This window comes from Panthera onca, chromosome B1 (assembly GCF_046562875.1).
Source record: "Panthera onca isolate mPanOnc1 chromosome B1, mPanOnc1 haplotype 2, whole genome shotgun sequence".
Taxonomy (NCBI): Eukaryota; Metazoa; Chordata; class Mammalia; order Carnivora; family Felidae; genus Panthera; species Panthera onca.
Window position 1 is genome coordinate 124,260,663 of NC_138342.1, and position 15,514 is coordinate 124,276,176.

The 15,514-nt window shown below is 35.7% G+C and overlaps 1 protein-coding gene across 2 annotated transcripts in view; it reads right to left on the reverse strand.

Moving 5' to 3' along the window:
• SLC10A7 (solute carrier family 10 member 7) overlaps positions 1-15,514 on the reverse strand; it is a 250,997-nt gene that overhangs the window by 191,201 nt on the left and 44,282 nt on the right. The gene's annotated exons all lie outside the window — the stretch shown is intronic.

Here is a 15,514-nt window from a genome sequence, read left to right on the forward strand (position 1 = left end):
AGGGGAGGGGCAGAGATAGAGAGGGAGAGAGTGTCAAGCAGGCTCCGCACTGTCAGCATGGAGCCCGATGTGGGGTTCGAACTCATAAACCATGCGATTATGGCCTGAGCCAAAACCAAGAGTCAGATGCTTAACCAACTGAGCCACCCAGGCCCCCCTGGACTATTTTTGAAATGAGAGTATCTATGAAAATTTACAAAACCTCAACTCTTTTCGCAAATTTGCGTTGCAAAATAAACAGGAGGAAAAGATGTGACATCATGTCATCTTAACAATTTTCTTGGGAAAATTAGTTATCCCTACCTTCCAAAACACTTGGCCCTTTCCTCCTTCACACCAAGAATCAGTGAATAGTTACAATATAACCCAAATTTTGTTAAGCGAATCATAAGTTTATTCCATAATTTAGTTTCATTTTTTCAAAATAAAAGCTAAACATATTTTTTAAGTACTAGTAAATGTTCATTCTTTTTTCAAAGTTAATTGGCTTTAAGTGATTTTCTTCTGTATCATTTACCATTGAATGACGTGGATCTTCTCTTTTATTATTCTAGCTACTCAAAATTTTATGGGGGGCAGAAAAGAGCAATTCTTTTTTTTTTATTTCCTACAAAGGCATAGTTGAAGTTAAAAAAAAAGTTTCAAGGTACAGATTCTTCAGAATGTAATCTGAATTTTCTATGAATAGTAGAGTAATACAGGTAGAAATTTTAGAGAACATCTTCCCAGTTCCCTAATTTTACGTACAAGGGTTGGACTGAAGCCCAGTGTAGGAAGCAACTTGCTCAAGATCACACAGTTTGTGGCAGTGGCGAGCCAGGATTCGAAGAACTTCCAAACACTCTTCCTTCTCTAGGCCATTAATCTTTATTTGATTCCAATATATTATGTAGATAAGAGATGTGTGAATATCAAAAATACACGAAATGGAAATTGTAATAGACACACTCAAACGTAAAACACTAGTCAGCAAGCAGTGAAGCACTAAATCGACTTCAAATTTTTATTAAGGTTATCCTTCTGTTAGTGATTGAAGGTATATTAGCTTAGTGGGCCATGCAATAGCTGTAGCACCACAACTAATGGACTGCCAAGAGATGATTTAATAAAGAGGCCCAGCTGAACAATGGTGTATAAGTAACTCTGACAACCTGAGGCTTTCTTCTGGTCAAACGTTTTATATCTGTAAGTGACTTTCTCTAAAAAAATTACCTGAGAAGATACTCTCAGAAGGTTTCACTGTAATAACAGCAGCCCAAACATTCTTATATAAGTTCAGATTCTCCAAGATCTTAAGATGTGATTAAAAAAAAAAAAAGTTTAAAGGTCTTGTCCCCAGATCCTTCCACAGGCACCATTTATAACATGGTTAGAGATCTAGTTAAACAACACATTCAGCAACAACAATGTGTATTTCTTTTGGTTGAAGTCAAATAAAGAAATAGAGCAACTTTTTAAATGTTGTCATCAAGATTTTACTCTAAAATATGACATATATTGGGCAGTGGGGGGGGGGAGGGATAAAATTAAAATATTTGTCAAATACACATTTCTAGAAAATATTATGTGGACTCTTCATCTTTACAACATGGACTGACTCGCACTGAAAAGAGAATACAAAAGTAATGTAGGGAGAAAACTATCAAATGAGCAAAGATTTGTAAAAATAATAATTCCTACGATTGATGAGAGTTCAGGGAAAAGATGCCTCTGCATCCTTTAGAACCTCGCTGGGTTCTAAAGCAGCCAAACCTTACAGGTGTCCATACACACCCCTTGACCCAGCAATTCCAGTTTTAAAAACTTATCTAAGAAACTAATACAGATCCAAGAAAAGATCTAGTGAAAAGGCTCTTCATCATATTATTTTTTAATAGCCAAAACTAGCCAGGACTGAAACAAAACATTGCATGTCCACACGTGAGAATAGTAAATGGTCTATAGAAACACTGTTGTAGGACACTATGGAGACATGATCACGATGTATTGCTAAGTGGGCAAATAGGATTACAAAACAATATGCATTATATGATCTCATTCGATTAAATATATGTGCAAACAAAAATGTCTAGAAGATACACATAAAAATATCAATATGGTTATTTGACCGGTGGGATTATGGTATTTCTTTGTTTTGTTTGCTTACATTTTTTATATTACTCGGAATATGGTGCCTTTGTGATAAAAAAAATTAAGATACTAAAAAATTTTTAAACAATACAAGAACATAATGTTTGCTAGTCATTCTGTAATGTTGTATGTTACTAGATGTCTCACATAGTGAATTTAGGACAGTGGATGAATGGTAAGCCTTTTCCTTGATAAGCCATTGGTCAAAAATTATGTTTATGTGATAGTGTGAACCTAACCCAAAAGAAAAAAGTCACTTCATTGAGAATAACAGCAATTTTATGTTATTAGAAAAAGCACCCATGACAGCCATTATCAAAGTAGTCATTTTAAGAAATTAAATTGCAAATAAATGAAGACATTTATGTGGAATTATTTTAGGTTGCAGGCAAGATGGATGAAGATTTACATACTTAAAGCCACAGTGTCTTAAGTATAAACATAGCTTTTGTTTCCTTTAAAAACGAGTTTATTATTTGCTCATTTAAAAAATGTATTCCCTTAACTACTCCTTACGGTAGCACAGATAAAGTTTGAAGAACTCATTCTAGATGTAAAGCCAGATTCATGATTCAGTTTTTTTAGGATGCTTGCTTCTTAGGAAACAAAGACAGAGCTTCCCATCAGAATTTCAAACATTTCTTACTAAGAGAACATTTTAAAAGACTCTGAAGTTTGTTTCTTAAAAAATTATGCTTATAGAATCCAATAAAATATTAGGCAGTCAGTATGTGTAATTAACACACATGCACGCATGTGCACACTGTTTTGTGCACCACATTCATGGTATGACTCATTCAAAACAGGTTTATGAAGTAATTTTTCCTCTTCCAGACACATGTAAAAATAAAGAAATTACTTAAAGAGAAATAATACCCTTGCATTTAAAACTGTGTTTAGATCACCTTAAAAGGGATTCTTGATTTAAAATGTGTTCCCAGAAAAACTTAAAAATAAAATGAATCACAATGTTATTATTCCAGTAGCCTTTTTGAAAAACTGTTTTCAGATTCAACATCAAATAATAATAATTTAAATGCTTTATGCTCCCAATCAGTGAGAGATAGGACTGCTTACATACTTTTTTAAGACTATAAATCTCAAGTTTTAGTATTCTTTAGAAGTTAGGAAAAAATAAGGCATTTGTTTTTCTTCTAATGCTACTCTCTACTTCCATTAGTACAGGGAAGTTATCATAGAAAAGCACTGCTTAAATATGAACTGTCTATGCACTAAGTGCCTCTTCTATAATTATACATAAAACACCGCCTTGGCCAGCACATTATAACAAAGACGCACACACACACAGAAAACAGCTGGCTGGAAAGATCTCTGTTGCAACTACCTTAACATCTTCTCAGTTCTTCAAGGTTTCTGTTCAACTCAAGTCTTTATCGGAAACCAAGTGAGTTACCATCTACTGGAAAACTCTTTAAGAATATAAATGAGAAGTTTACTCAAACCAGCCCTCCTTTCTTTAACCACAATTAGCTTAAATTCTAGATCCAAATTGTGAACATAGTCTTAAGATTTTGATTCCTCCTCTTCTACATTTCTCTCATCTTTCTAATCATAAAGTGGAAAGAGGTTTAGATTTTTTAGAAAAAAAAATATGGATGCTTTTTAAAAATGTATTCCCTTAACTACTCCTTACATCTACTTTCTAATCCCCAACTCACTTAATTAAATTCAGCGTGAATTTAAATTGCAATTAACATCTTTTGAGGGATTACATGTTCTAATCGCAATTATGCAGTGAATATTTGAAACACATACATTTTGTTATATTATCTGAAATGCAAATTGGAGTCCAAAAAGATGTTTAATAAAAATGTATAGTACTGAAGACTTTATTACGGAACCTAAGGGACTAGAAATGAGATTAAAAAGAGTAAAAGCAGTGATACAAGTACAAAAACAAATTGCTTCACCTCCCAAACCCTTGGAAATGGCCCCACTTGGCTCCCGTTTAACCTAGCTTCATCACAGTTTAAAAACTCCCTTCCAAGAAGTGTTATGAACCAAACTGAATTTCATCCCCCCCCCCCCCAAGATTAGTAGCTCACAGGGTCTTAAATGAGACATGATGCATGAAATTCTATGGGAGCAAGAGGTAAAAACTGTTTTTCTGACCCAAGAATTTAGAATAAAATGATTTAACTTCTTTTATTTTCCTTTTCCATCAAAATAGCATTTTATAAGCAGAAGGAAAAAAAGCTGACATTTGTTAAGCATCTTCTATACCAGACAATAGGGGTTACTTCACTTAATTCTTAAAACAACCCCATGAGGTAAGTATTATTCCATTGTACAGATGTGAACAATAAGCCTCAGAGAAAGTAAGTGGTTGAGAGAAATAAGTTGAAATAAATCAATGGTAAAATTGGGACCCATGCTTAAACCCATGCTCTTATAAAAGGACAGTGTCATAAGTGTGAGACCAAAGGAGGAGAGCTTAGGGGCGCCTGGGTGGCTCAGTCAGTTAAGCGGCTGACTCCTGGTTTCAGTTCAGGTCATGGTCTCATGGTTCGTAGGTGCGGGCCCTGCTTCAGGCTCCACGCTGACAGTGCAGAGCCTGCTTGGGATTCTCTCTCTCTCCCTCTCTCTCTGCCTCCCTCTGTCTCTGCCTCTCTCCTGCTCCTGTTGTCACTCTTTCTCACAAAAGAAGAGGAAGAAAAAAAAAAAAAAAGGAGTAAAGCTTAGGACAAAGCACCTGTCTTTAATTGCCCATTTAACCATAATCCTCTCAAACAGGTTGTGGGGATTTCAGTGGCCCCAAGACACCTTCATCTCTGGTGTGAGCTTGACTAGAATGCTTCAGGAAGTTCTTGGGGCTCTCAGAGCTCTTTCTGCAAATCCATGGGCTTGCTAAAATCCAGGTTGACTTCACTGTCTTTTCAATCAGTGTCTGGTGGTCAGAGCAGGCTTTATCATGAAGTAAAGGTCTGGTTTATTAGTTCATGTTCTGTTTCCTTCTGGTACCTTTCCTTTTTTAAAAAATTGAAGCATAATTGACTTATAACATTCTATTAGTTTCAGATATATAAAATATTGATTAGATATTTGTATACATCGCAAAATAATCATCACATTAATAAGTCTAATTACCATCTGTCATCACACAAAGTTACAAAAATGTTTTTTCTTATGATGAGAACTTTTAAGATCTACTCTCCTAGAAACTTTCAAATAGGCAATACAGTATTATTGACTACAGTCATCATGCTGTAGGTTACAGCCCCATGACTTATTTTCAGTAGACCCTTGAACAACATGGATTTGAATTACATGGCCCACTTATATGTGGATTTTTTTTTTTCCAGTGAATATACTGGAAATTTTTTTGGAGATTTGCAACAATTTGAAAAACTCACAGCTGAACTGCATAGCCTAGAAACACGAAAAAAAAATAAGAAAAAGTTATTATTGTGAGAAGACAGCATATAATAGTGGAACATAAAAAATATGTGTTAATCAACTCTGTTTTCAGTAAGGCTGCCATTCAACAGTAGGCTATTAGTGAAGTTTTTAGGGAGTCAAAAGTTATACACAGATTTTTGACTGCATGGGGATCAGTGCTTCTAACACCCATATTCTATAAAGGTCAATTGCATTTTATAACTGCAAATAACTTTACTGTCTGAGCTTCAGGGTCTATTTATGCACTTGCCAGACTGTCAGTTCCAAGATTACATTTATCTTTAAGGAAACTAATGCAAATTTAGGTTCTGCCTTTCGTGCCCTTAAATTGTCAGCTTTCTGTTAACTATTCGCTATTCACACCATTTTTGCTATCACACTTTACTAGTAAAAGAAGGACTAGTTATGCTGGCTCTTACTTTTTCCTTTGACATTGTCATCATGAGATAATACCAAGTTATTAAGCTGCCTACCCATTCAATCTTGGAAAACAGGGTTAAAAAAACTTGTTAGCATGGTTTTCTCTTATTTATCCATGATCCATCCTCCTAGATCTATATGATATGATTATGCCTAATGAGACACAACCTCCTACACAAGAATAGGTAAGGATACAACCCAAATATTGGAGAGAGGCAGTTGGGAAATGAAGGCTATGTTTCAGTACATAATTTACCACTTAAAACAGCTGTAAGATTGCAGGCACTAGAGGGCACTAGATTTAGCTTATATTGGTCTGAATCCAGCTCCACAGACAGGAGACTGAACAACTTTAGCCATATTAAACTTCCGTTTCCTTGTCTCACAATGGGTGTAATATTACTATCTGCTTGTAAGCATTTGTGAGAATTCAATGAGAAAATTTATATAAAGCATTAGCATAGTTAGTACTAAATATTAGTTATTATTAATTGTATCATCATCAATATTATCTCATTACTAAGTGGTGAGAACTATTAATCAATGACTTGCCAAATTAGGGACCCAAATAGAGATAAAATTTCTGGTGAATTTGGAAAAATGGAGACAAATAAGCATTTTTAAAGTGGGAAGAAGAGAAAGGATGGATATGGGGATGTAAGGCAAGCCTTTTAAAAAAGTTCAGTGTTTATTGTTTATAATATAACTCCCTGTGATTTTAGAATCATAACCTATTATGTAGATCTCTTTGTTAATATTCAGAAATTCATGAGACCTAAGGAAAAAGTCAAGAAAAGGTGTGTGTGTGTGTGTGTGTGTGTGTGTGTGTGTGTGTGTGTGTGTGTTTATGTGTTTTCTTACCATCTTTGGGGGAAGAGTCTGAAAGAAGTCTGGGGGTAGGGGGGTAAAACCTTTACAGAGCAGCGGGTCCTCACAATTCTAGTTAGGATTGGGGCTTGGAATAAAAGAATAATCTAGGGTGTTTCTAAAGTTTCCTGAAAAGCAAAGGGTGAATGTGGAACACAACTAGAGGGAGAACATAGTCACTGGACAGGCTAATGGCTTCTAGAAGGGCAGAAACCAACAACCCCTCTGGCAAAACATTTGCTTCTTTCCTATAAAGCACACCTCCACCCAATCATCATGTCTCCAACTCTGGCCTTTCTTGTGTCTCTGGCAGAATAACAATGTGGGGAGGGCATAAAGAAGTGGGATGGGTTAGTGGAGGTAGGAAGGGGCTCAGGAGAGGCAGAAGTTACCACTTTGTCAGAGAGGTTGGAAAGGTAACTCAGTCAGCAGCTTCACAAAGCTGCCAAAGGGACACATGGATAATGCTTCCTTGAGAGCAGTACTAAGTAAAGGTAAGAAAAAACAAGGTACATTGGGATCCATGGACTTATATCCGAGTGTTACTATACTATTATTATACTACATTATTATGTTGACCCAATTATTCAGTCAATGAGCATTCGATGAATTCCTACTGTGTTTAAGGAACTAGTTTGTTTTTGTCTTTTTCTTTTCTTTTCTTTTCTTTTCTTTTCTTTTCTTTTCTTTTCTTTTTTTTCTTTCTTCTTCTCCTTCTCCTTCTCCTTCTCCTTCTCCTTCTCCTTCTCCTTCTCCTTCTCCTTCTTAATAAGATACGACTTCTGTTCTCAATAACATTCAGCCTATAAGGAACTATAGGATGTGTTAAATCCAAAACTATTTTAAAGAAAACCAGGCATTGGACAAATGTTTATTTAAGCCGAATAGACTACATAGATTTTCTTCAAAGTGGACTTCCTTTAAAACAGAGTTTATAATTCACTCTGTGACGGACTTCTTTGTATGTACAATAGGCTATATTCAGGAGAGATGTAGATCTGTATTCTGACAATCAGCAGTGATGAAGCCTGCACTGCTGATTGGTAAAGAAGAAGGAAATTTTAAAAAGGCATACTCCTTTGAGTATTCTTTACCTATTTCATGGTCTTATTGATTACTATAATGTCTCTTCTTCAAAGTCTTCACAATTAACAACTATTGCTCAAACTTAGGGCATTATTTAAAATTCCATTATTAAGCAATGTGCTTGACTAGAGTTCCTCTTGAAATATTCCTAGGTATACATCAAATTCTGAGATTTTATATACTGTACATATCATATACAGCCAGAGATATACATACATATGTATATATTCATGTGTTTACATGTATATTCATGCATATATATAAATGTACATAGCTACATACCCCCCCAACACACCATATACATAACCAACTAAATGGGTGATATGAAGATATGGTATAAAAGAATTTTTCTATAACTACAAAGAATTGCTTAGACAGAACTGGTACCTTCTCCCTGTATTCTGTACATGTAAAGTTAAATGCATAATCACTTTTCAGAAAGGAGTCTCTTTTCTAATATAGCACAAAGTATCTACCTCAAACTTTAACAAAGTTTTCAATGGAGTATTAAAATGATTAATGGATCATTTTTAAATCATATGAATTCTTTTCATCATTTATATGATAACCATCCTACTAGCTTATGGATCCTATACTACACCCAACTTTTTACATTTGCTGACCTTAAGAATCTCTCTGAAGTTCCTCCTTTCAACTCTGCAAAGCATTATTTAATGCAGGCTGGGCTGTTGATACGAAACATGCATGGACACTAATTCACAATGACCATCATTTCCCAATCCCTCGGTGTGCTAGGCACTGGGAACATCATCTTTATATACATCTTCTCATCCAGTAAGTACTGTGCCAAGTGAAAAAAACCATGAGAGGTATTTAAAATAATTCCCAGCCATATACTGCCATTCTAATTAGTTTAAATAAACAAATGTGTTAGACACAGTCACATATATGGGAATACTTGTAAACTTTTCCAAATTTAGACATCCACAAAAAATATTTCCAGATGCTGTCTGGACTATTGGCCAAATAGATTTTCTTTTCCATTCAATTTCCTTTCAGATTTGAAATGTGGCTTATTATAAAACTAATTGTTTAAAAACATATCCTAACATTATGTTTTTGTGTCAAATTCTGGTTGAAGCTAAAGTCATTCCCATTTGCTGAGGTTTGATAAAAAAAAAAAAAAAAGAAAGAAAGAAAGAAAAGAAACATGTAGAGGAAAAGACAGAATCTTCAATCCATTGAATGTATACAACCATACATATTAAAATAATAGTCTAATAACTGAAATTTATAGTTGCTATAATAGCAATTCCGTATCATTATTATGGTGAGCATTGATGAATACCCACTCTACATCAACAAAATTATTTATATTCATTATCCTCTCATTTAAAATTCATATTATACCCATTTTACAGCTGAGGTAGATATGAGGTAAAGTGGTTTACCCAAAATAAGATAGCTAATAGTTAGTAGAGCCAGCATTTGTACAGGTCCGTGGACATGAAAGCCCACACTCTTCACTACATTATGATGTCGATGTTAAAAAGCTCAGTTGAAAACCAAATGCTACTGCAATTTGAACCATCACTCATATTAAACTCATAGGCCCATGAAAATACCTTCTACCCCACCCAAGCACTTCCTCATCTCTACACCTACCCACTCCCAAAAGACAGGTTTATGCAGTTTTCCAAAGCTTCACCAAAAATAAAGAAAAATAGAAGTGATAGCAATACATAACATAAATCCTTCAGCACCTTAAGACATAACTTTCCTGTAAAAAAGAGTGGAATAAGTGAAGGACGAGTATTAAAGAGTAATGAATGTGCAAAAAAAATGCACCACTGTCAGCACTCCACCTGGGTTCGGATGTGTTAGAGCATCTCAGTTGAAAACAAATCAGCCTAAGTGCCTGTTTTGGAAAACGTTGCCATGTACTATATGGCAGTGTTAGGAAGGAAAGCAAGCCTAGAAATTAATTAAGAAATGAGTGGTTTTACAGAGTGCTGCAAGAAAAAAGAACTTTCTAATAAACTTTCTCTGTATAGAGTGAAATCTTCCTACAGATTTCCTTCCTTCATTTACATATCTGTACAGGCCTATTCTTTTTTTTTTTTTTTTTTTCCTCCAAGCCCCTTTGCCCTTTCAATCATGAAGCATATTACTCCACTGTCAGTGCAAAGCAGTTCCTAACAACAGGGAACCCAGCTGGGATAGGAAGAGGGCAGCAGGCTCATGCATTAACATAATAATCCAACTGTGTTCCCATAGGCCCTTAGGGCAGACAGCATATTAGGTAGGCCTCCTGTGCAGACCCTGGTGGAAGCTGCCTGATCACCTGCCTATCAACCTGTGGCAGCTACAGCCGGCTCAATAGCACCAGCTCCTGCCAAGCGGTGGTGCCCAATTACCTTACTACAAAAGACAGAAATCCATTTTTCTATGTCTGTTTAATGTACCCAATGCATTTCCTTATTTACGATTTGAATCTATGTTTCTGTGTTTGCAGGGGGATTGACTTATTGCCTTTTAACTTTTGAAAGTCTGGTTGTCTAAAAGCCATATCGCTTCAGTAGGCAGGAAATGAGACTGAAAACCAAATTTCAAACACCAAAGCTCAGGTTGGTAAAGCTAACTGCTTGGTCATCAGTTGTCTAAAGCATTTTTTTTCCATCGATACAGAGGACTAGAGGTGTGGGGGAAGATCTAAATGGCTGTCATCACTATTTCTCAAGGGGACAAAGGTCGGGGAGATCCTACACCAGTGTCTTTGCGAAACGTAGGGTTTTTATATTCGAATCCAAGCATGTTCTAAGGTTCCCTCAAAGCATAAGCCTTTGTGTGCACTGATCCCCTCATGAGGAAAGTGTGTGGGTTGCTACAACTGGCTGAAAGAGTAGAGAATCACAACAGATATGGCAAAATTATTTTTTAATCTCTAATTATCACTGAAAACTTCAAAAAAAGAGCTGGCCAATTTGTATGCTTTTTACTGTTTGCATATATGAAAGTGTGTTTTATTTTCATGCTGCCCAGTTCCTGGAGTCTGTGGTTTACTCTATGTGTGGTTTTCTTTCCAAGCTACAACACCTATCAAATACGGAAAAGCCAAGGGGTATATTCCACTAAAAAGATATGTATACATTACACAAGATGATCTTTAAAACATCATAAAGAGATATTTGAAATTATAATTTACTTCAGTGAATTAAATGCAGTGGTCTCATTCCTTGATAAAACTTCCCCTTAAAAAGGTTACAAAGAAAAGGCATAATTTGACATTTATAGGGTAAAAAGTACTTTTTAAAGTATTCCAAATAATGCTGTCTAAAAGAGCACAAGATTGGGGTGCCTGGGTGGCTCAGTCGATTAAGTGCTGGACTTCAGCTCAGGTCACGATCTCAAGGTTTGTGGGTTCAAGCCCCACATGGGGCTCTGTGCTGACAGCTCAGAGCCTGGAGCCTACTTCAGTTTCTGTTTCTGTCTCTCTCTCTCTCTCTCTCTGCCACTCCCCCGCTCCTGATCACTCACGCTCTCTCTCTCTCTCAAAAATAAATAAACATTAAAAAAAATTTTTAAAGAGCACAGGGCTACCAATTTGGCTAGGGAAACATTTTCTACTGATCATGTATTTCTTTAGAAAAAATGAGTTTCTAGAAATGTTGTGTTTTGGTTTTTTAATGGCTATTTTAATAAAAAATGAATCCTCTGGTCAAACAAAAGTGCATTTATCTAACATTTCTATGAATTTTAAATGTTAGGAAACTAATACTATTAGTTAAGCCAACCAACCTGATGTGCTTCATGTTCACTCTAATAATTAAGTAAAACTTAAGTATCAAAGGCCATATCTGCACATGGCACTGGTTTTCACTGCCAAAGTTACCTCTGTTACCTTAGCATTAACAGTCTGTGCATTAGGGTAAGGATGATGGTGACCATTCTGCAACCTGTCAGTTCTTTGGTTTACTTCCATACATACCAGACAGGGTTTTACTCAAGGTAAATGCCCTCATCATGAACAAATTTGTTTGCTCTTTACCAAACAACCATGGGGAAAATTCAAATAAAAGAGGAAAAAAGAAAAAACCTAATTTTTTTTTTTTTTACTGTGACTCAATCTTAGCTGTTTAATGTTCTCTAAATAATACACTATAATATATGTTGATGGAAGAGAAAATACAAAATACTAAACTCAATAATAAATATTAATGCTTATATAAGTGTTAAACAGCAAAATTATACACATCCCCTTCTTGATCTTTTGGGGATTCCAGAGGCTCTTTATTTTTCAATAAATTCTTACATTTTGACAAAATGTAATGCATCTTCCAAGTCATTAAATACAGAAACTTGATTTTTGATTAAAAAACAATAAACAACAGCCATGTAGTGACAGGATAAATGGTAGCCTAGACTTTACTATTTTAATTTCTTTATGGTGTAAGCTTCCAGGGTGAACAAAAGAAAAGCATTTATATAAAATAGAAATCTAGCCATTCCATTAGCAAGAACTTGACTTTAACTTAAACAGTAACTCATATGGCTAGAATAACTTAGTCTATGAAGGAGAAAGAAATGAAGGACAGAATTGTAGTATCATTTCTAGCATGAACAATTCAACTTGAGATGAGGTTAAAATTTAAAACAAAAAAAAATAAACACAAATGAAGGAACATGTTATTTTAAATGTAAGTGGGAATAAATAGAGATAGAAAATGGTGTGAAAGAATCCATAGTTATGTTTAAGTATGATAAATCAATTTTTAAAGCTGCCCCCTGCCCTCCCCACAGCAGTTTTTTAAGGCTGGATGTTCCTGTATTTGAAACACACCACATCTTCAATTTGACTCCACTAGCGCATTCCCTACCCTCCAGAGAATTACCTAGAAAGGACACCCTCTTCTCCCTATGGAAAACTATTTGATTCTTAAGGATTTTATCTACCTAGTTCAATTTGGTAGTGTAGATATGGCTTCAGAAATGGTCTGCAGCTGGTGTATTTTGACATTTCTGCTACGGATAAGATTAAGTATGAAATATCAAAATTACACGTTAAAATAGATGCCATTTTACTTTGTTTCTTCCTGAATAGCCCTTCAGCTGTTGAGGCACATACATTTTTCCCCAGGCAAAATCCCCAGGCTAAAATAACTAAGCCTCATATCTTCAGGAAACCCAGCTTCCCAAACAGTATTCTGAGGTATCTGATTATCTATTGGCTGTCGTTTCATTCTATATTTAATCATGTAAATCTTACCTGAAAAAGGAAAAGGACTCCACTTAAAACACTTCTGCCAACTGCTCACATTGGATACAATCAATGACAATGCTTAATTTTCTATTACTTCTTTTCAAGATGTTGTCCTTTATTTTAACCATAGAGTTAGAAGTCACAAGGATTCAAGATCATTTTTGCACTCAAAACATAACTTTGTTTCCAGAACTGCCAGCTTGAGCAGTGTGCTACCAGTCATTTGCCACTGGGGAAAGGACTCTCCCATCTGCTAGGATCTAATCCTATTACTTTGCGGCCTCAGACTCTCAGGCAATTTAGAGCCAAAGACCACCATTGGAAACAGTGACAGATGATCCAAGGGTTATTTCTACAAACCTCAGGTGAGGATAAATGTTACTTTAAGAGTAAAGAAATTTAGGGGCGCCTGGGTGGCTCAGTCGGTTAAGCATCCAACTTCGGCTCAGGTCACGATCTCATGGTTCGTGGGTTCGAGCCCCGCATCAGGCTCTGTGCTGACAGCTCAGAGGCTGGAGCCTGTTTCAGATTCTGTGTCTCCCTCTCTCTCTGCCCCTCCCCAACTCGTGCTCTGTCTCCCTCTGTCTCAAAAATAAATAAACATTTAAAAAATTAAAAAAAAAATAAAAGTAAAGAAGTTTAGGAAACAAGTTAAAAAGGTAAGTACGTAAGCAGGTCTTAAGATCTTTCAAACCATTGCAGATTAAAAACAAATGTTTAAGACCATATGCTTAACTTCAAAGCTTTTAAAATTAAGAGAAATTAAAATGCATATCGAGTTATCACATTCTAACAAAGCCAACTTGATTTATATTGCGAACATTTTTATTTAGCACATAATTCTATCACAAAAAGTTTATAGATTATTACCTCAATACCCACTCAAGTACTAAATCATTACACATTAAGTTATTAAAAGAATTTTAAAAAGAGAGCTTAATTGCCTGTTCTTACAACTTTGCTCTTATTTCATATCGGAACCCATCCTGGAAGGCTATTGGCAGACTGCTGAAACACAATTAAGAACTAAAAGATGAAGAATAGAGAAAATATGACAGGGTAGAGGTGGAGGTAATCTACAAAGAAATCTATGAGTAAGGTAGGTAGAATGAATAAAGAAAAAGCAGGAACTAGAAAACTAACACTCTTCACCTCCTTAAATTTGATAATGCTTATTTTTTCAAGCATAATTCAACATTTCTCTGTACACAGTGTTGAGGGAGAGATGCCCCAAAAGATGATACTCACAGTAATGGCCCATAACATAAATGGGAGGGGAGGAAGAAGAGGGGGAAGGGGGAAGAGGATCAGTAGTCAATGAAGCGACTCAAGATGAATACATTAACATGACCAGCAACATTGGCAACTTCTGAAAGATTTAAAAAAAAAAAAATTAAAAGAGTTACCTTTTGGTCTTCTCCTTAGCAAATCCCCATTTTAAATGTGTATACATACACAAGCATGTGTGTCTTGGGGGTGAGGTGGGAAGGGGAGGAAATGAGGACTTCCTTGAAAGGAAGAAACAAGAACAGCCCCCTGAACCACAACAGAATGGAATGCTCCTTCCATCATTGGACCTTAGTCCTGGAACCATGACTCTCATTCCTTCAAATCAAATCCTGCTATATAACCACCTCCAAGGAACTGACAATAATATTGTGATACTGGGAAGTGTTTTGTTACTCCAAATACTACTTGTTTAAAGTAAGCCAGTAACTGGAGCTTAGAAATGTTTATGGCACAGTTGTCATAACTGAACTCGATTTGCACTCAAAATAGGAAAACAAATAACCAGACTCCCCAGTGATAATAAATGGTATTGTTGACGATGGGGTAAGCAGTAACAGAAACACAGGTGTAAGGAGCGAAAGCACAGATCACCCTTTGTCACTAAAGTAACACAAATTCTGCTCTTAAAAAAAAAAATACAGTTGTCTCTCCAGTTCTTTGTGCAGGAAGCCAATTTTATTCTTGCTTCAATACTTAAATCTAGAAGCAAAGAGATAAATCAATTAATCCTTACAAACTGCTCCTAGGAGCTTCATTTTCCTCAAGGGGTTAAAAGAAGCCTTGACCACTACACAAAGAATATGAAATCTCTGCACTATATTGCTAACACATATCTCCAATTAGGTCTAAAGACATTTTTACAGCTTTTATGCCAAGTTTATATTACTAGATGTTAAAGAATGTGTTGTAGCACTTAAAAGCGCTAAGGCTGGCTCTTGGTAACAATGGTTTATGATTATATCTCAAGGAAAGCAGGAATAAGGCTTTTACACGATTTTGTTGTTACACGATGATGTTGAACGGAAACAAAAACAAGTGGCAAGGCCAACCAGAATCTTTTGTTCTCTATTTCGATACTGT